The following is a 21,649-nucleotide window of genomic DNA, read 5'->3' on the forward strand; positions in this document are numbered from 1 at the left end:
TATTAAGGTAAATACATTGTTTGTTCTTTATCAAAATCTTTCATTTGCTAACTATGTCTATCAGTAGTTAGTGACTTCAGTAGTTAGAATCTTTTATTTAGCTGTCAGTATTGGCGCTCGCTGTATTTCAGTAGTTCGAGTAACGAAGATTTTTGTGAGGTAAGTGATTCATGAAAGGTATAGGTTATTGTTAGTCAGGGCTATTCTTTTGTAGGGAATATTCAAAGTCAGATTGCGTTGCGCTAAAAATGTTGTGAGTCAGTTTAGTGTTGATCAGAATAGGTAAAGAGCGAAATTTCTGAGTACGTCCAGTTCCGCTCAGCTGTTTGAAAATCAAATAAAGTAGGAGGTTTATCAGCACAGTAATTCATTAATTTTTCTAAGGGGACGTTACATATGGCGACCCTGCCACGATACCTCACTGGAATCTTCTGATTTTTTCTTATAGTTTCTGTAATTAGTGTAGCCATTGTTTATTGCTAGCGCGTAATTATAAAGAGAATTTCCTTTGTAGTTGTAGTTTTTCTATGTAGTACAGTAAAACAGTTGTGGCATGCATGTAAATTTGCACCATGTATTTCGCAGCTGCGAATGCATTTAACTAGATATTATTTTCCGTGCTATGTTAATGTATTTTCTTACTTTGCTCTTCAAATTGTGCTTTCCTGTGTTATCGTGTGAAATATTGTGACAATAATGGCGTGTGAAAAACGTAATACTAGGCTCCAAAGTAAACTGAGAAATGACAGTGAAGACGAAAGCAGTGTGTTAGCGCCACCGTGTAATGATTTAACTAACGTTCAAAAGTTATATATATATATATATATATATATATATATATATATATATATCAGCTCATGACATCCAACAAATTTACTGCCTCTGATGGACACACGTCCAGATCATCCGCTCTCAAAACTCCGCCATCTCTCTACCCACATCCACCATTGCTGGCGGCTCACCTCCAACTGTGCAACGCTACGCGCTGTTAACAGCCAACTGCCCAACACTACAATAGCGAATATTACAACAATGCCATCCAGCCACGGACTGCACACAGCACAGCCAGTGATTTTCATACAGAGCGCTACGTCGCGTTACCAATAAAAAAAAAACCTAACCAGCCTACTTACAGTACTTGAGCAAGAGGGAGCGATCTGGTTACTGTATTGTCATGACTGTGGCAAACGCAAAAGGCAACACGTCTAGAGCTCGCACAGTTTCTGGTAAGCTAAAGCTGATGACTTGAGGAATGTTGCAGTGTCACTTTAGGCGGTTCCTGTTAACTTGCGGAGTATACTGTTCCGTGTTTCGATTTAATCGAAGCGTTGTTGATTCCTCGCTACCCAGGGTGAAGCATTCCCGTGTAAATTTGGGGAGGGCGGTCCGAGAACTGGACAGAGCGGGCTGATGGCTTGGCTCGCCTATCGTCGGCATCCAGTCCCTACGGCAGAACAGCTGGGCCGGAAGCGGAATTTGAGTGACGCAGTCGTGCCAGCGACGTAAACGGAGGCGGCGCGGCCTGCGGCGATCGACGCGGCCGTCAGATTTGGACAGCGCACGCCTCGGCGTCAGCGCCGGTCCCGGGGCAGCACGAGGGCGATGGCAATGGCGAGGGCGGCGCCATGAATATTCATGGCGGGGGAGGTGTGGGGGAGGCACGAGGTGGCGGGGTTGGGGGCGGCGGTCACTCCCTGCACAATGCAACCGCCGCTGCCAGCTCATTGTCCGAGCGCGCCGGCGCGCCGCACCGTAGCGCGCGGGCCGCGCCGACCGCCTGTCATATTAGCGCTGGTTTTCAACCGGCACTTTTAAACGACCGGTATAATCCGTGATGGCGCTGTAAACAACGGCCACGCACTGCCTTCAAAGGCCATCAACAAACACGGAGGCGAGCCGAGTCGCCGCTGATACACGGCCGATAGCCGCGTAAATCGCCCCGCGGCCAGCCCCGGACCGACCCTGCTCCGAACACAGTCCGGACACCGCCGGAACGTAATTTGGCGTCGCTTCAAATGCCACTGTGCCGTCAGGGTGAAAGGACTCGAGTCTGGTATTGCATTTAGCTCGTTTGCTGTGTTTACTCTCCAAACGATTGGTTGCTAGCGTCTTGTATCGAGGTCCCTGTGCTCATTTCCGCAACGTGTTTGGACATTTATACAAGACCGAAAAAAAAAGTGCAGGGGCCACAAGGTTAAGTACCTTTTATTGGCTAGTTCAAAAATGTTCAAATGTGTAAATCGTATGGGACTTAACTGCTAAGGTCATCAGTCCCTAAGCTTACACACTGTTGTTGTTGTTGTGGTCTTCAGTCCTGAGACTGGTTTGATGCAGCTCTCCATGCTACTCTATCCTGTGCAAGCTCCTTCATCTCCCAGTACCTACTGCTACCTACATCCTTCTGAATCTGCTTAGTCTATTTATCTCTTGGTCTCCCTCTACGATTTTTACCCTCCACGCTGCCCTCCAATGCTAAATTTGTTATCCCTTGATGCCTCAAAACCTGTCCTACCAACCGATCCCTTCTTCTAGTCAAGTTGTGCCACAAACTTCTCTTCTCCCCAATCCTATTCAATACCTGCTCATTAGTTACGTGATCTACCCACCTTATCTTCAGCATTCTTCTGTAGCACCACATTTCGAAAGCTTCTATTCTCTTCTTGTCCAAACTATTTATCGTCCATGTTTCACTTCCATACATGGCTACACTCCATAGAAATACTTTCAGAAACGACTTCCTGACACTTAAATCTATACTTGATGTTAACAAATTTCTCTTCTTCAGAAACGATTTCCTTGCCATTGCCGCCGGCCGCGGTGGCCGTGCGGTTCTGGCGCTGCAGTCCGGAACCGCGGGACTGCTACGGTCGCAGGTTCGAATCCTGCCTCGGGCATGGGTGTGTGTGATGTCCTTAGGTTAGTTAGGTTTAAGTAGTTTTAAGTTCTAGGGGACGTATGACCTAAGATGTTGAGTCCCATAGTGCTCAGAGCCATTTGAACCTTGCCATTGCCAGTCTACATTTTATATCCTCTCTACTTCGACCACCATCAGTTATTTTGCTCCGTAAATAGCAAAACTCGTTTACTACTTTAAGTGTCTCATTTCCGAATCTAATCCCCTCAGCATCACCCGATTTAATTTGACTACATTCCATTATCCTCGTTTTGATTTTGTTGATGTTCATCTTATATCCTCCTTTCAAGACACTGTCCATTCCGTTCAACTGCTCTTCCAAGTCCTTTGCTGTCTCTGACAGAATTACAATGTCATCGGCGAACCTCAAAGTTTTTACTTCTTCTCCATGAATTTTAATACCTACTCCGAATTTTTCTTTTGTTTCCTTTACTGCTTGCTCAATATACAGATTGAATAACATCGGGGAGAGGCTACAACCCTGTCTCACTCTTTTCCGAACCACTGCTTCCCTTTCATGCCCCTCGACTCTTATAACTGCCATCTGGTTTCTGTACAAATTGTAAATAGCCGTTCGCTTACACACTACTTAACCTAAATTATCCTAAGGGCAAACACACACACCCATGCCCGAGGGAGGACGTGAACCTCCGCCGGGACCAGCCGCACAGTCCATGTGTGCAGCGCCTTAGACCGCTCGGCTAATTCCGCGCGGCGGCAAGTGATAGGACAGGTAGTTCACAGCTGTAGGAGTATATGATAAATTCATGCCAAATGACATACAAATGTCCCTGTAAAGGGCGACGATAGAGTCGCGTCGGCACAATGTCTATCCCTCCCCCTATGACGCAAACGCAGGTGTTTATTTTCGCATGCAAAAGATCATAAGGGCACCGAATTGCGTCCTGCGACAGACTTTTCCATTTGTGGCTACTCGGCAGTGGTTTCTCCAGGCCCTGGACAACGACTGTCTTCCCGCTTCATCAAGTTCAAATGGTTCAAATGGCTCGGAGCACTATGGGACTCAGCTGCTGAGGTCATCAGTCGCTTAGAACTTAGAACTAATTAAACCTAACTAACCTAAGGACATCACACACATCCATGCCCGAGGCAGGATTCGAACCTGCGACCGTAGCGGTCGCGCGGTTCCAGACTGAAGCGCCTAGAACCGCTCGGTCACAACGGCCGGCGCTTCATCAAGTCCCATACGTTGAACAGTTTGGCGAGACATCTGGCGATCTTGCTGGCCAAGGCAGCTGTTGTACACTACGAAGAGCGCGCTGCGTCTCAGCATGTGGACGAGCAATGTCCTGCAGAATATCCACGTCAACTTCCTGTCCGAGAAATGGCAGTAGCACAGGGCTAACAACCTGTGAAGTGTGTCAGGTACTGGTTGCTTTATCCTTCAGAAACACCAAGTGTGAGCACGAGCTGTAACTGATAATCCCCCACAGCACGAAGCCCGGGATAGTACCTGCGCGGAGTAAGCCAATGCGTGCTGGAATAGGCACGTCATCAGGTCTGCCCCATACACGTGCGCGTTCGTTACTCTCATACAGACAGATCCTACTGTTCAACTGACACAGCAATATGCAGTTTCACTGTCCACATAATAGAGTCTTTAAATAGTAAAATGTCACCAATAGGAATTTTCTGTGACTTGTCCAAAGCATTTGATTGTGTGAACCATGACATTATGTTACAGAAATTACAATTATAGTATAAATGGAATAGCATATGAGTGGCTTAAGTGATACCTACAGGACAGGAAGCAAAAAAGTTTCCTTATACGGGTTAGATGATTTTAATCAGTTTGCCACTTCATCTAACTGGGGTGAAATTACATTAGGTGTTCCACAGGGTTCAATCATGGGTCCCCTTTTGTTCTTGATATATGTGAACGATCTCCCTTCCTATCTGAAACAGGAAGCTGAACTGACACTGTTTGCTGATGATACAAGCATCATTATTAATCCAATAAAAAGAAACTCCAATTGAAAATGATACAAATAAGGCCTTTCGAAAACTCATTAATTGGTTTTCTGCAAATGGGATTGCTCTAAACCTTGAAAAACCACAGTACATCCAATTTTCTGCTGCAAAAAGTACAGATTCTTCAATAAATATAACACATCAACAGAAGTCAGTAGACAGGGTAGAGCATACTAAGATTTTGGGTGTACATATAGATTAGAATCTTAATTGGAAAATTCATATTTTGGATCTTCTAAAACGACTAAGTTCAGCAACTTTTACAATCCGAATAATTGCCAATTTTGAGGATACAGAAATTAGTAAGCTAACATACTTTGTATACTTTCACTCTCTGATGTCACACGGAATAATATTTTGGGGTAACTCAACATTTATACAAAAAGTATTCACTGCTCAAAAGGAGGTTGTTAGAATAATGTGTGCGGTTCATAGTAGCACGTCTTGTAGGCATCTTTTTAAAAGATCGGGAATTCTTACAACAGCCTCACAGTACATTTACTCTCTAATGAAATTTGTTCTCAATAACATGGACCAGTTTAAAAACAACAGTGACATTCACGGTTATAATACGAGAAAAAAGAAAGACACTAGCCTTTATTCAATCTATCTTTGGCATAGAAAGGGGTAAAATATGCAGCTATAAAAAATTCGACAAATTGCCAGACGATATAAAATGTCTGACAGACAGCTTGTAACAGCTTCAAAAATAAATATAAATCATATCTCCTTGACAACTTCTTCTATACCATAGATGAATTCTTGAATAGGAATAAATAAATCTGTAAATATAGTATATGCATTTTGTGCCATTTAAGGGAATGGGGTAAATAGTAGAAAAATATCTTGTTTCGTATGAGCATTTCCTGTGCACTTGACACGTTCCACGCCACAACGGTTACCGTACCGTGCGATTGATCAATGAAACACGCAACCAAATAACTAACTAACTAACTAACTACTCTCAACACTGGAGACAACAGAGCGCCATTCCCCTCTATAGTCGCCTCTCTCACGAGACGAGAGTAGCCGTGTCTGGTAGTGTCATGGTGTCTGTGATAGCCTGGCCAGAGACACACGTGATCTTAATCCTGCTACAAACAGGAGTTTCTCAGTGGTCTCTGATAACACAGCAGGTGGTACATGTGGCCGTATTTCGTCCTCGGATGACGGCCGGTTGGCAACAGCTGCTTGCACAATACGTCGATTTTGACGTTCGTCAGCATTACGTGGACACACAGAACCTGGTCTACAGGTGTGAGAATGCTCCACTGTCCACTGTTGAAAGTAGCTACACATAGTGTTGACCTATGCACTGTGCCCCACATGTGCAGCAGTCCGTCGATATATCGTACCAGCTTCCCGCATGACCACAACTCGATCTCATTCAAATTGCTGAAGCTGTTTGACAGGGGTACATACTTGTCTTTGCAGCAAGGCTGTGTCGTAGATTGAATATTGCAAACACTGTTCACCTCTAAACTTGGCACAGTTACTGCCTGCAGACAGGCCTCCGCCAGTGATCATGACAAACGAATCACTAATGCTTCGGCCATCAGTATCCACATATTTCACCGTGATGCCACCGAGGGTGTTGCATTTTTTACGGCCGTGTACTCTACAGTATCATCGTACAGCGTACAACAGACAGTGCCTGCTACAATATCATTTATTCTCCCTTCATATTCCAGGTAAGAAGTCTACTTCTTTTCTGACTCCGCGGCCACCTGCATAGCGTAATGGTTATGGCACCGGACTGACGTTGATGATATTCGGGATTCGAATCCTACTACGTTCATTCTGTTTTACCGTTTTTAGTGGCTTTCTTGAGCCACTGCGACCAGTGTAGAGTATGCGAAAGAGCCTGCTACTCTTTTATCATTTTTTGGCAAATTATTTAGTTTATTCAGGCACCAGTCTTGTGTATTCATAGGATGTGCATCAAATTCCGTCATGAAATAAATGTGCTACGTAAAAGATAGAGTCTGCGTTCTTTATTTTTCTCACTGATGCCACTTTTCAAATTAATATTCTATTCCATGATTTTTTTTAAAGTTAATCTGCTTGCTTGTGATGAACAAAAATGGGAGAATAAATCAAAGTGAGCGGGTGTACTGTCTCAAAATTAAGGAATTCACGTTTAATTAAACAAGCTCATTGATGTACGACGTACATTGCTGTTCATCTTGTTAGTTTCCTTGAAAAAATTGCATTGTTATAAATTCTTAATTTAATTAAACTGATAATTTCCAGTGCTGTCTTTCCGTAATTGTTAGGAAGGGCTTGGGCTTGTGGCTATCCTGTAATTTTTAAATTTATAGTTGTCCTTGCGAGGTGGCTTAACCAGAAATTGCGCACAAAGGGTTACATCTGCATTATTCTTGGTACGTAACGTATGTCGAGCACTGGCTACGATCCGTTTACAGTCCTACATACATACTTTACACATTACATGAGTATTCACTTCATTTGCAGACTAGTATTTAGAACTATTTGGAGTAGCATGTTTCTAGGCAGGTTAATACCTCCAAGTACATGTCCCATGAGTGCTTGTTTTCCTCTGGACAAGATGTCAGGTGTTGACGTGTTGATGTGTGGACGCAAAACGGTTAGCCCTTACTGACAGGCATAGTACAGTTCCTGGTGCAGCTACGACCGTGTGGAAAACAACACGTAGTAAAGTATATGGCGTGTTTGTGAGAAGACTGGTCGATGACGAGTTAAAACAACCAACATGCTACTTTATGTACATATTAAGGTACCACATGTAAAAGTATCTGCACTTACACCCTTTACACCCTATGTATACCTCGTATACATGATCTAGTGGATGGCAGAAGTTCCATGAGACTTTCCGCAAATGATGCTGTTGTATACACGTAAGTCGCAACATCAGAAAATTGTAGAAAAATGCAGGAGAACCTGCAGAGGATCGGCGCTTCGTACAGGGATTGGAATTTGATCCTCAACAAAAAACGATATATGTTGCTTGTAAGTATACAAAAAGACCCATTATTGTATGAATTACTCGACTGCTAAGCAGTCACTGGAAGCTGATACATTCGTAACATACCTAGTAGTATGTGCATGGAGCACTTTAAAACAGAACGATGACATTAAAATGACCACAGCTAAGGCACATGTAAGACTGATCGTTGGAAGAATTCGGAGGGAGTGTAGTCCACTCACAAAGAAGGCAGCTTACAAAAGCATCATCCAACCTATACCAGAATGTGCTCGTCCGTCTGGAATACGTACCAGATAAAATTGGTAGATGAATTAGAACTGATCCAAAGAAGAGCAGCTAATTTCTTTACAGGTTCATTTAGTAAGCATGAAAGTGTCAAAGCGATGCTCAGGTAACTCTGGCGGCAGACAGTAACAGTGAGCAGTAGTTCGTCAATGTGTGATTTACTGGTAATTTTCTGAGATAGTTCAGATGGCTCTGAGCACTATGGGACTTAACATCTATGGTCATCAGTCCCCTAGAACTTAGAACTACTTAAACCTAACTAAGCTAAGAACATCACACAACACCCAGTCATCACGAGGCAGAGAAAATCCCTGACCCCGCCGGGAATCGAACCCGGGAACCCGGGCGTGGGAAGCGAGAACGCTACCGCACGACCACGAGCTGCGGACTAACAGGACGTAGAGAATGCTCCACTGAACGATTTGAGGTAGGGAGACTTTTTGGAAAATATTTGTTTCTTCAGTGACGCATCGTTAAATGTATCTGGCAAACTGAATCGTAGTAACGTTCGTATGTGGGGTTTACAGCATCCTCATGTTACACAAGAAATGGAAAGAAACAGTCCCAAGGCCAACGGTTGGTACGAAATGATGCACAGTTGCATCGAATGTGCCGGCAACGGTGGTACTTACCTGGACATGCTACAAGAGGTTGCTGTGTCACAACTGGAATACCAGGAACCTGCAACCACCTCATTGATCCCTAAATTTCCGTCGGTTCCTACACGAAAAGTTTGCAAAGAAGTGGTCTGGACGATATGGTTCAGTCCAATGGCCGCTACGATCCCCTGACCTCATACTACTAGACTTCTTCCTGTGGGGTTTAATAAAGGATCCGATGTAGGAGAGACCGGGAAACGATGGCCACATTTTTTTGTTTTTCTTATATTAATTTTTTTAGATATTGAAATTTATGAAATTATTGTTAAATTTTAAATCAGTCTTAGTGGGTCTGGATGGCAGTTATTAAACTTGAAAATATGTGTTAAAAATTAAAAACAACATTAATTACTGAACATATGACAAGTGGGCTAAACTGCCCTTACTTCGGGGTAAGTTGGCCCAGAGGCTGGAGCACGTTGACCCATGTAGTCTGTTGATAAGTTAAACAAGTATGACTTTAGGAAACGAAAATAAAAGTCATAGTTATCAAGAAACATACTTTAATCTACATAAAAACAAGTTGAATATTGAGTTAAGTGCTTCACATTTTATTATGACAACAGGAAAGTTTAAACTTATTAGGGTCTATAGTGTCTTAAAACAAACCAGTCATTTTTAGTCACTGTCCAGATCCAAAGGATCATAGTTATAATACTCATAAAAAGGTCTATGGATTTCATTTTTCACGCATGTGTGATGAGACAGCGCTTGCAGTTCGAGCACTGAATCCACTGTGCTCCACGTCGACAGCTTATCCACAGGGAATCTTCATCTTCCTTATCGTCATCGTCATCATCATCATCATCTCGCCATGGTTTCTTCATGCGTTTTAGGCCCACTGCAGTTGATTTAGTTAATTTCATTCCACCATTGCTCGTACTTTATTGTTGAAAAAGAGTTTTTTAGCCTATAATTTAATTTTTCCTTCCAATACTTCCGACTTCTTTCCTTTTGCGCCTTTCTGTTCTTCCTCAAAAGCTCTTTTTACTGCAGTTTCTCTCACTATGGCGGAAAATCTTTTCCTTTTCCCTGCTGCCATACCTTTTCTTGACTCTGCTTTTTCAAAAAGTCTGATCTCTTCGGGAGTTGGAAATGGTCTTACACTCTCCGGTGCCTGTAAAATTTCCTCTTATGGTAACCCTTCTTTGGAATTCGAAGAAACAGCCAGAACATGCTGTAAGGTGGTGGGCGTAGCGTTTATATCAGCTCGAGATGATGGACTGCTTTCAGTATTTGCGTCTGGCCTATCCGACGTGTACGAAGGCATAAAATCACTGTCAGTAAAAATATTTTTGTTGAAGGTATTGATCTCAGTGACCTTGAATCCATTGGTCATGGTATTGGGAGATGCTGTATTTGGAAGTGCTATTCGCACTATAGACGGGATGCATTAAATAGTCATAGGCCGTTTTTTATTGGTAACCCATGCTTCACTTCAAATCCAAAGTTCACGAACTTTTTAAACGGTCCATACACACTTCTGTCTAAAGGCTGTAGCTTATAGCTACCATGCGCCTGCAAAGATAGAAAGGCGATGCCATCATTTATACAATAATCAAGAACTTCAGAGTCCAGATGTGAACTGTGGTTATCAGTGAAAACCAAGCAAGGACGTTCTTTCGAGCAGCGAGCTTGTAGGACAAAATGTTTCATATATTTTTCAAAGTTTGTCTCCGTCGTCCATCCCGAAAGATGAGCTGCTCCATCACACCCAGTCGGGCCGTCACGGATAAAATGAGGCTTGAAGTCGACCCTTGGGAGGATGAAGAATGGAGGCACACTACTACCCAACGCACTAACTGCAAAATCGATGGCAACAAATGACCTTCTCTCAGCCGATATCACTCATCCTCTTTCGCGAAAACTTCTTCGAGCGACTACACGTTCAGGACGCTGGACGGTAGTTACTCCAGTTTTGTCAAAGTTCCAGATGTCTGCAGGGGTCACTTTTAATCTTTTTAAAAATATGTCGAGATTATTAAAAGAGAGTTCTACATTATGCTTGGTGAAACTGGTGCACCGGGCTAAACTAGTTGCTTGAGGAGTCCGAATGGAGAGTTGGGGATGCCTCTCAAAAAATCGTGTGACCCAACTGCTTCCCGCCATTTCGGTCTCGGTCCATGTTTGGGGTATTTTATTGTTACATGCAATAGCACATTGTTCAAGCATATCTTCTTGTTCGAAATTAAATATCTGAAAATAAACAACTCTAGTTAAGCTACGCATAGAGGCACGGTTTTTCTTTTAATGAGTGTACATGTGTGTGTGTGTGTGTGTGTGTGTGTGTGTGTGTGTGATATGGGTGAGAGAGAGGGGGGAGAGAGAGGAGGGGGGAGAGAAGGAGAGAGAGAGAGAGAGAGAGAGAGAGAGAGAGAGAGAGAGGAGGGGGGAGAGAAGGAGAGAGAGAGAGAGAGAGAGAGAGACGAATCAGTACAGTGCCCAATACGACATAGAGATAGACACAATGACAATGGCAGGGATAGAGAAAAAGCATTAGAAATTGAGAAATATCTTAGCCAATAAAATAATTTTAGTTAACAACATTTCATACCTGAAATATGTTGTAGTAGCCAAATTATCCCGAGGCTTCTTTTCGGCATTAAGTATTTGTAGGACTCCTCCAGGGTGAGGGTTTAGGCCCAATGGCATGGGTAGAGGTCCAGTTTCAGTTTCCTGAGTTTTAACTGACTGTGTAAGCTGACATGAGGTTTGTTTGGCTTAACACAGTACATCCCCAAAGGTTTTCTTGGGATCCCAAATTCCTCGCTAACAATCCACACAGATCTTTCCTTTTCTTTTACTTCTAAAACTGCTTTTAGCGTCGTATCTTCGGAAATCATTCTTCTTCCATTTTTTATTTTACAATTTCGGGACATTCTTATGTTCCTACAAATAAAAGAAATATTTAAGCCAAGGCCATAAATCATATGTTCTAAAAACGAGGAAATGAACCAAATTCTGACTACTCACATCGCTATTTAAGATTATAACAAAATTTACTAGTTGGGGTTTTCTTTTAAAACGCTTTTTATCTCGTGAATATGAAGATCTTTTTAGCTCTGAAACGTATCAAAATATGTTTCGCTTCGAAAGTTATGTTAATAATTTCATGAACTCCACGATTTATAAATATTATTATCATCAAAAATAACAAACCTTTCATCTAGTTTTAAAAAAGGGCAGGTTGGTCCGGATAGCCAGCATGCCCCGTCGTCTCTGGGCCAACCTACGCTACTGCCATGTTTACAATATAGTCTATTCGTTACAAAACCGACAGAATCAATTTAGATTGTACGTCACATTGAAATAATACTTAAACTGCGACCTTCAATTATACTATTCAATAAAGTAAGCATAAGTTAAATAACACATTTAACCGACGAGTACAATTTTACTGAAACGCGCACAAAAACAGTTAATCACTACAACTTGTCCAGAACTTCTCCGCCAGCCATGTTGGTTCGGCAGAGGGAGAGGGACAGTGCTACCAACGTTTTGATTGATTCCTAGCACGATCTGGCATCGATTGCATGAACTAACTCGACTGGGCGAACCTACCCCTATGGCCAACTTGCCCCCGTCTGCCCTGCTGAACCAAGGTTAGAGGCTTACAGGACTTCAAGGCACGCATTCGCAATGCATTTGAACATGTCACCGTGGTACCTGTCATCTATAATCGGGTGATTCATCATAAAAAGTTTCCGACGTGATTTTGGCCGAACGACGGGAATTAATTAAATTGGAATGTGGGATGGTAGTCGCAACAAAACGCATGGGATATTCCTTTTCGGAAATCTTTAGGAAATTCGATATTCAGAGATGCACAGTGTCAAGACTCTTCCGAGAGCACCAAATTTGAGGCATTACATCTCACCACTGACAACGCAGTGGTGAAGGCCTGCACTTAGTGATCGAGAGCAGCGGCGTTTGCGAAGAATTGTCAGTGCTAATAGACAAGCAACAGGGCGTGAAATTCCGAAGAAATCAATGTGGCACGTATGACGAACGTGTGCCTTGGGACTGTTCGGCGAAATGCGGCGTTAATGGGCTATGGCAGCAGACGACCGACGCAAGGCCTTTGCCAACAGCATAACGTAGCCCGCAGCGCCTCTCTTCGGCTCGTGACCGTATCGGTCGGACCTTAGACCACTGTAATAACGTGGCCTCGTCATATGAGTCCAGATTTCAGTTGGTAAGAGCTGATGGTAGCGTTCGAGTGTGCCGTAGACCCCATGAAGCCATGGCCTCAAGTTTCAATAAGGCACAGAGCAAGTTGGTTGGGCTCCAGAATGGGGTGAGCTGTGTTAACATGGAATGCTTTGGAAATGGTTATGTTCGGCTACTTGGAGACCATTCGCAGCCATTCATGGACTTCTCGTTTCCAAATAACAATGGATTTCTTATGGCTGACAGTGCGCCATGTCACCGGACCACGATTATTCCCGATATGTTTGAAGAACATTCTGGACAATCCGAGCGAATGATGTGGCCACCCACATCGACCGTCATGTATCCAACCGAACATTTATGGGATATAATCGAGAGATCAGTTCGTGCACAAAAGCCTGCACCGGCAACACTTTGGAATTGATGGATGGCTGTAGAGGAGGCTTGGCTGAATATATATTGTGACGCTGTTCTCTCTCGGCTCGATGATGATGGGTGTCTCAGTCGAGATGACGTGGAATGGCGTCCGTCGATCACAACAAAACCAGTCTGTAAATACTAGGAAAAAAAACAAACAAACTCCTCGCGTGGTTTGGTTATTTTCAGATACTGTATCTCGAAGCTGGTATCAATATCTTGAAGGAGCAGCACGCCGGGGTGTGTACGCCGCCTTTGCTTGTAATGAAAGCATTTGTGTTCGTTGTCCGTCGATCTTCTTCACTTATAACTGTAGCGACTGCACCACTCGGTAACGCGATGCCTCCATTGACCTGAAATAACGAAAAGTCCTTTGCGTGTTCGCGACAGACCCTTCAATTTGCGCGAAATGGCTGACTGTAGTTCTTATCCCCGGTTTGAGAACGCTCATTCAAACGTTAAAAAATAGTGCATTGAACCATCATTCCATCACCCAAGCCGATAACAAGCTATGCATTTTGCGAGGATATTAAGTTGTTAGTTATTATTCTGTCATCAAGGTGTCGCTACGTCGCGTATTCAACAACTGCACGACGTAACTCCAGAGATAACAGACGCTTGAGGAATGTTCAGAATGCGTTGTAATTTTGGTGTAAAGATATTGCTGTTCACATTTAAATTATCACTAATTTACTTGGCACTTTTATGTTATCCGAAGACTCAGTCAATTCCACAAATACTCTTTAAATATCCATTAAATGATGTAGGGGACACGAAGAATTAAAGTTGACTTAAGGTTTACTGTCTTTCGTAATTATTGGTTGTCCCTAAGCTGAGCACACAAACCGATAAGTAATTTCTTCGTGATTGCGTTTAGTTGTGGCCTACCCAAGTCTAATAACCGGGTTTATGTCGGCGATCAGTCTCTTTCCGTATTTCTTGATGGTTCAAATTCAAATGGCTCTGAGGACTTTGGGACTTAACTTCTGAGGTCATCAGTCCCCTAGAACTTAGAACTACTTAAACCTAACTAACCTAAGGACATCACACACATCCATGCCCGAGGCAGGATTAGAACCTGCGATCGTAGCAGTCGCGCGGTTCCAGACCGTAGCGCCTAGAACCGCTCGGCCACCCCGGCCCGCGTTTCTTGATGTTCGTGACAATTAAGCACCACGAAGTCTTAAGTCCCATCACAAATCAGTAATCACACGTATCACTTTTCTGTCACATACATCAAAATCCCGTTATTTGTCTAACGGTAAAGATGACCCTACTTTGGTCCGACTTCTGACTAATATTTCCAGTCCATATTGTAAAACTTTAAACTTCAAATCAGTTTTAAACCAATCTAGCAGCGCTTAACATGCGTACTACTGTCGCCGAATACAAGAGATAAGTGAAGTTAACATCTCCATTGCCGAGTCACATTGTAGTCACAGCCAACTTACAGTTCGACGCGGCCACAACTCTCTGCTAGGGTAAATGTTATCTCCGATTTATGGCCTGGGCTTCAGCCTTCGTAAATAATAATTTTTGAGTTCTTTCTTTAAAGTTCTGTTTTGTATCACATTGTATTCTTTCATTCAGTCCTTTATTTTATGATTTATATAACATCCCTGTTAATCAAACTAACAAAGAGTGCTAATTTTGTTGTCAGTAGCTAGCGTCACTGATAGGATACTAATTTTGCTATTTCCTGTGCAACAAAAAGTGTGGTTATTATGGGTTTCTATATCTGGGGTGTTACAATGTGCAGGGGACTACGAACAACTTGTTGAGTCCATGCCATGTCGAGCTGCTACTCTATACTGGGCAAAGGAAGTCCCGACACGATAATACGATGCATGGTATGAAATTTTGGAAATTTGTGGTAAGTTGTAATGGGACCAAACTGCTGAGGTCATCGGTCCCTAAGCTCACGCACTGCTTAATGTAACTTAAACTTACGCTAAGGGCAACACACACACCCATGCCCGAGGGAGGACTCGAACCTCAGACGGGGGAGCCGCACGGCCCATGACAAGGCGCCCTAGGCCGCGCCGCTACCCCGCACGGCGTATCGTATGAGTTTTGTCACTTCAGTATATATGGGATTTGTTTTTTTGATTTTATCCAAACTGGATGAGAGGTCCTGCTTGTGAATGTCAATGTTAAAAAATATATCGGCTCAACCACTTGTTTATAGTGTGAAACACCAAGATTGACGCGTTTCGGAAGTCAAGCTTCCATCATCAAAATAATAAGAAGTAAAAGAACCTGTTAAAACTCGCTAAAATGGAACATGCACCAGGCACAATAAAATTAATAATAAAATTAAATGGTTCAAATGGCTCTGAGCACTATGGGACTCTACTGCTGAGGTCATTAGTCCCCTAGAACTTAGAACTAGTTAAACCTAACTAACCTAAGGACACCACAAACATCCATGCCCGAGGCAGGATTCGAACCTGCGACCGTAGCGGTCTTGCGGTTCCAGACTGCAGCGCCTGTAACCGCACGGCCACTTCGGCCGGCCTAATAAAATTAAAACATCGTGGCTGCTTCCGTTGTCGCAGCCGTGTCTTCCAAGGTGCATTTCCACATAGTCGTCAAAATATAAAAAACTCTAAAATGGCGTCGCCTTTGGTGTTCAACATCTGACCACATGGCTCTCTCCTCTATCGTCGTAAACCGCCCGTGCGTCTTCGTTGATACCACACACCACGTAGCTAAACACGACACTGAAACGCGAGTGAGCTCATGCGCAAGTAAACAAGGAAGTCACAGAGATGTGTATACAAACAGATAACGTATACATGTTCCAAGGACCTCATGAAATGATTTTATCCTACCAATTGCTAAAAATGTAGTTACTAAAAGAAACCAGTGAAATGTTTGAAAAAGTTATTTGTATCACCAGTTAGCTGTTCATTCAGTGTGTTCTGATTATCCACGCTATGTATCGTAATTTCCAGCTGTTCTAGTAGATCCAGCTTTTTGCCTTTGTCCTGTCTATGTAAAATAACGAGATCCTGATATATTCGCAACATGGGGTGTCCCGTTTCCCAAATATGCATGGCTACAGCTGACTTTTCGAAATTATTAAGCCGGAAAGCATCGACATGTTCTTTGTAACGTACTTTAAAGGGCCTACCAGTTTGGCCTACATAGCTTGCCTTGCACGTGTTACACTGAATTTTATAGACCCCAAATCTCTCATATTTATAGCTTTCCTGCTGCAAATTATTTCTTAGTTTAAACCGCAGCGTATTATTGGCCTGAAAAGCGGTATCAACTTTAAAAGGTTTGAAAATGTTAGCCACTTTTTGCGAAACATCACCATAGGTGACACCATTTTAGAGTTTTTTATATTTTGACGACTATGTGGAAACGCACGTTGGAAGACACTTCTGCAACAAGGGAAGCAGCCACGATGTTTTAATTTTATTATTAATTTTATTGTGCCTGGTGCATGTTCCATTTTAGCGAGTTTTAACAGGTTCTTTTACTTTTTATTATTCTCATGATGGAAGCTTGACTTCCGAAACGCGTCAATCTTAGTGTTTTACACTATAAACAAGTGGTTGAGCCGATATATTTTTTAGCATATCGGATTTGTGTTTTGTATTTAAAATTATAAATGCATGTAAATTAGATATTTAGATTTTAAGTGTTCATTTGAATCCGTTTCTTGTCAAACACAGGAACAAGTATGGGAATAAAAGCAAATAATAAACTAGTGTCACAATAAATTATTAGTGTACATCTTTTGTGATACCTTACAGCCACATTGACCTTTTATTTGCGAGGCATCTGGTAGTGGAAACACGCAGGTGGAATTGTTCGCTGCTTACTTGTTGCCGAAACGAAGTGCCACCAGCTTGGCGGTGCGTTTCACGTGACGGTACCCGCATCGGGTGAGCTGTCACAGAACTGCACACAGCACGGCGCGGCACACGTACTCGGGTGGGCAAACGCCCATACGACGGGCATTATTGGTCGGCTGTGCGGCCGGTGTGTGCCGTATCGGTCGTATATGGCGGCGCGGCTCTGCGGGCGCGCAGCGCGCGTAAACACAAAATCGTGGCCGGCAGCGGCGGCCGGCACATCACAGGCTGGGGACTAATAATCAATAGGCAATCTCGTTACAATAGCAAGGTAATAATCATGCAAATTGAACTAGTGAGGCTGCGCGGGCAACGCGCCCGCCGGCCCCGCCGGTGTGTTATGGCAGGTGGGGGGGGGGGGGGGGGGGCGGTGAGGTGGGGGCGGCGCCGCCCACCGCCGCCGCCCACCGCCGCCCACCGTTCTTTGATCGCAGCGCCCCCGCCGGCCAACACCATTACCGCCGCAGATTCCTTGCTCCGCGGCCGCAATCTGGCGGACACAAAGGAGGCTACTGCGCTATCGCCGCATCGTGAACCAATTCCTGGCGCGCGCCGTGGCGGATTTTGAGTGGCGCTGCGTTAAAAGAAACAGACACCGGAACTCTTTCATCGGAACGGCAGCGCTCAAACTAAATGTTGTCTTTTAACTGGCTGAAATGATGTTTGAATAAATTTTTGCAAAAAAAGATGTACTTTTAAGATACTGTCAGTCCTTTCATTTCGGTTATATTTATCCGCAAAAAAAACATAATTAACTTTGCCGCTTACACGTGTACGAGAGCTAGTCATAATGTTTTCCACATCACCTTGAAAAAGTGAAGTAACGTACTATTTTTTTTTTTATTTGCAGGTGCATGTCTTCCATGGTGGTGTTTCATTGAAATTCCCACGCCACAATACCGTAGCGCGTCGCTAGAGAGACCCCATCGAAATTATACGGCGCCTCTCCACTTTACGGGCAACGGCCTTGCCGCAGTGGATACACCAGTTCCCGTGAGATCACCGAGGTTAAAGCGCTGTCGGGCGTGACCGGCACTTGGAGGGATGACCATCAAGCCACCATGTGCTGTTGCCATTTTTCGGGGTGCACTCATCCACGTAATGCCAATTGAGGAACTACTCGACCGAATAGTAGCGGCTCCGGTCAAAGAAAACCACCATAACGTCCGGGAGAGCGGTGTGCTGACCACACGCCCCTCCTATCCACATCCTCAACTGAGGATGACACGGCGATCGGATGGTCCCGATGGGCCACTTGTGGCCTGCAGACGGAGTGCTTTCTTTTCCTCCGCTTTACGAACTGGCTGCTCCATTTTGGTTTGGATCTCTAGTGGCATACAACGGAACTGTGGCGCATGGATTTCAGTGCACACGTGGTCTGCAGTCTTATATGAGGGCTATCAAGAGAATAACAGACGTTCTGAGACAAAAAGTTAACGATGTGGAAAAAGCAAATTTTATTATGTACACTTTAAAGGTGCATGGCTATTTTTCTGCGATATCGCTACTCAAATTGAAGCACTTGTCACACTGTGGCGCAAGTGTTGTGTAGCGAACCACGTCTTCAATCCTGGGAAGAGGTCGTAGTCGCCCAGTGCTGTGCGGTGGATGATCAAACGCCTCCCATCCAAAACCCAATAGCAGATCTCGGGTACGTTCAGCCGAGCGTGGGCGAGCGTTGTCGTGAAGAAACAAAACTTTTGCGATAAGGTTTCCGCGACGGTTGTTTTGTATCACCCGCCTTAACTTTTTCAGCGTTTTAGAATACCTGTCTGAGTGAACTGCAGTGCGACATTCAAAGAAGTCAGACTCTCGAAACACAGTGGATATGATCTTTCTTGCTGACAGCGTTTGTAAACACATTTTTGGGAGAATTTGTATATCGTCATTCCGTCGACCGCCTTTTCGTTCCACAAATGACATGCTTCATCCAATTCTCGTCCCCAGTTACGATACTATCTATAACTATGTACCATCTTTCTCGTAATCTTCGAGGAAGGTCAGTGCTGCAGGTAGTCTCTGGTTTTTATGGTCTTTCGTTAGCGGTTTGGGAACCCACCGAGCAAAAAATTACAAAATTTATGGTAACCAAGCTCCTCCGTCACAATTTCCGTGAAATTTTTGTAAAATGTTGCGAAAGCTCCATAATCCTGAAACGACGTATCAGGGGTCCCATATCGCTCCTAACTGCACACGCCCCACACATTACCGAACCTCCACAAGCTTGAACAGCCCCTTGTTGACATACAGGGCCATAGATTCATGAGGTTGTCTCCATGCCCGTACACGTTCATTCTATCGATAGAATTTGAAACGAGACTCGTTCGACCAGGAAACATGTTTCCAGTCATCAACAGTCCAATGTCGGTGTTGACGGGCCCAGGCGAGGCGTAAAGCTTTCTGTCGTGCAGTCGTCAAGGGTACACGAGTGGGCTTTCGGCTCCGAAAGCCCATATCGATTATGTTTCGTTGAGCGGTTCGCACGCTCACGTTTGTTGATGGCTCAGCATTAAAATCCACTGCAATTTTCGGAAGGGTTGCAGTTCTGTCACGTTTAACGATTCTCTTCACTCTTCGTTGGCCCTTTTCCCGGACGCATCGATTTCGGAGATTTGATGTTTTAACTGATTCCTGATATTCACGATACACTCGTGAAATTGTCGTACGGGAAACTCACCATTTCATCGCTACGTCGGAGATGCTGTGACCCATCGCTCGTGCGCCGACTATAATACCACGTTCAGACTCACTTAAATCTCGATAAGCTGTCATTGTAGCAGCAGTAAGTGATGCGACAACTGGCCCAGAGACTTGTTGACTTATATAAGCGTTGCCGCCCGCATCACCGTATTCTGCCTGTTTGCATATGTCTCTATTTGAATACCCACGCCTATACCAGTTTCTTTGGCGCTTCAGTGTAGAACTGCTTCTATAATGAAAAAACCTAACAGAAAATGAAATAGGTGTAAAATATATTTTACCTTGTAAAACTGAAGAAAAAATAAATGGCTTAAGTTTCTTGCAGGGCAGTCTTAAAATGTATCCAAAACACAATGTTTAGCCCGGAAAATTTGAAGAAATATCGTTGATATCAGAGATGGCTTTCAGATGTGGATATTTTACGAATACTTCAGAGACGCACAAGACGGCTCTTTTGTCGCTTAGAGCACATGTGATCATGCTTTCTGTAAGAGAATGACGCATACTACGTCTACATCAACACCGATAAAGCATACGCCGTAGTATGGCAGTGTTGGATACGATATCCAGATGGACAGGTTCAGCTGTCTGGAAGTGAAGGTGTTTCCTTAATTTGCGGACATTGGCCTCTTTTCTCGTAGCGTGTGAGAGTCGTGTCTTACGTGTATCTGTCAGGTGTATTGTGTGGTAGTCACGTGTGTGTTGCATGATGATGAGAGAAGGAGAGGTTGACACACGATGCCGGCAAATATTCTTCTCCTTTCCGATAGCACCAAGAGGGCCGCCCATTTTAACGTCCCATATGATGGATGGATCATCATCAACAGTGTCACATAGCCTCACTTCAAGAGACACTGCTGGCCGGTTTGGAATTAAATCCAGGACATTAGTGATAAGTCTGGTAACCAAAAACTTTACGCCACTCTCTCTCCTCCTATTTCCTGCCAAATGCCGGCGGACGAGGATGGAGGTGAGATGAGAAAATTATAGTTTAACGTCCCATTGGTGACGAGGTCACATCAGACCTTCGTAGAACAAAAGATTCAAATTCAGCGTTTGTCATACTCTATTTTTGGGAAGCAATGGGAAATATAAACGTCAATTACTGGACTGGAAATTGAATGCTGTTCTTCCCATAGCTGGTCCACTTCTGTTACCATTGTACCATCGCGCCCTAGGGGTATGGAAACTAAATTTGCGTCACGGAAGGAAAGTGCATGACTTTCGAGCGGACCCATACGATCGGAATATAACGCTGAAAGTCAACTTTAGTCGAAGCCTTATCTTGCGCATGCCATCTGTCTTGCTTCTCAAGTTTTGATAATGAACTCCTTTTTCTCGCACCCTAAATGTCAGCATTTTTGTTTACCAACCTGTCACGTGTATTTAATATGTGGTAGAAGATACTAAAGAGTACTTAACTCACATAAGGCTTTCCTTTCTTTCATTTTATTCTACTGCAAAAAGCTTAAGCAGCAGTATCCGGATTAGCAGGATTCGATTATCACCATATTCGTACCAGTTTGTTATTATCACGCCTACAAATTTAGTTAGTTTTGCGCAAACGAGGTTGCATTTTCTTAAAATCCTATACGCATATTGATGAAACACGCGTTAATTAGGATCCGATTCTGTAAATGACCAAAAGGCGCACGAAAATTACTGCAACACTGAA

The 21,649-nt window shown here is 43.7% G+C and overlaps 1 long non-coding RNA gene across 1 annotated transcript in view; it reads left to right on the forward strand.

Moving 5' to 3' along the window:
• Window positions 1–21,649, forward strand: part of LOC126203446 (uncharacterized) — a 455,238-nt gene that overhangs the window by 319,780 nt on the left and 113,809 nt on the right. The gene's annotated exons all lie outside the window — the stretch shown is intronic.

This window comes from Schistocerca nitens, chromosome 9 (genome assembly GCF_023898315.1).
Source record: "Schistocerca nitens isolate TAMUIC-IGC-003100 chromosome 9, iqSchNite1.1, whole genome shotgun sequence".
NCBI lineage: Eukaryota > Metazoa > Arthropoda > Insecta > Orthoptera > Acrididae > Schistocerca > Schistocerca nitens.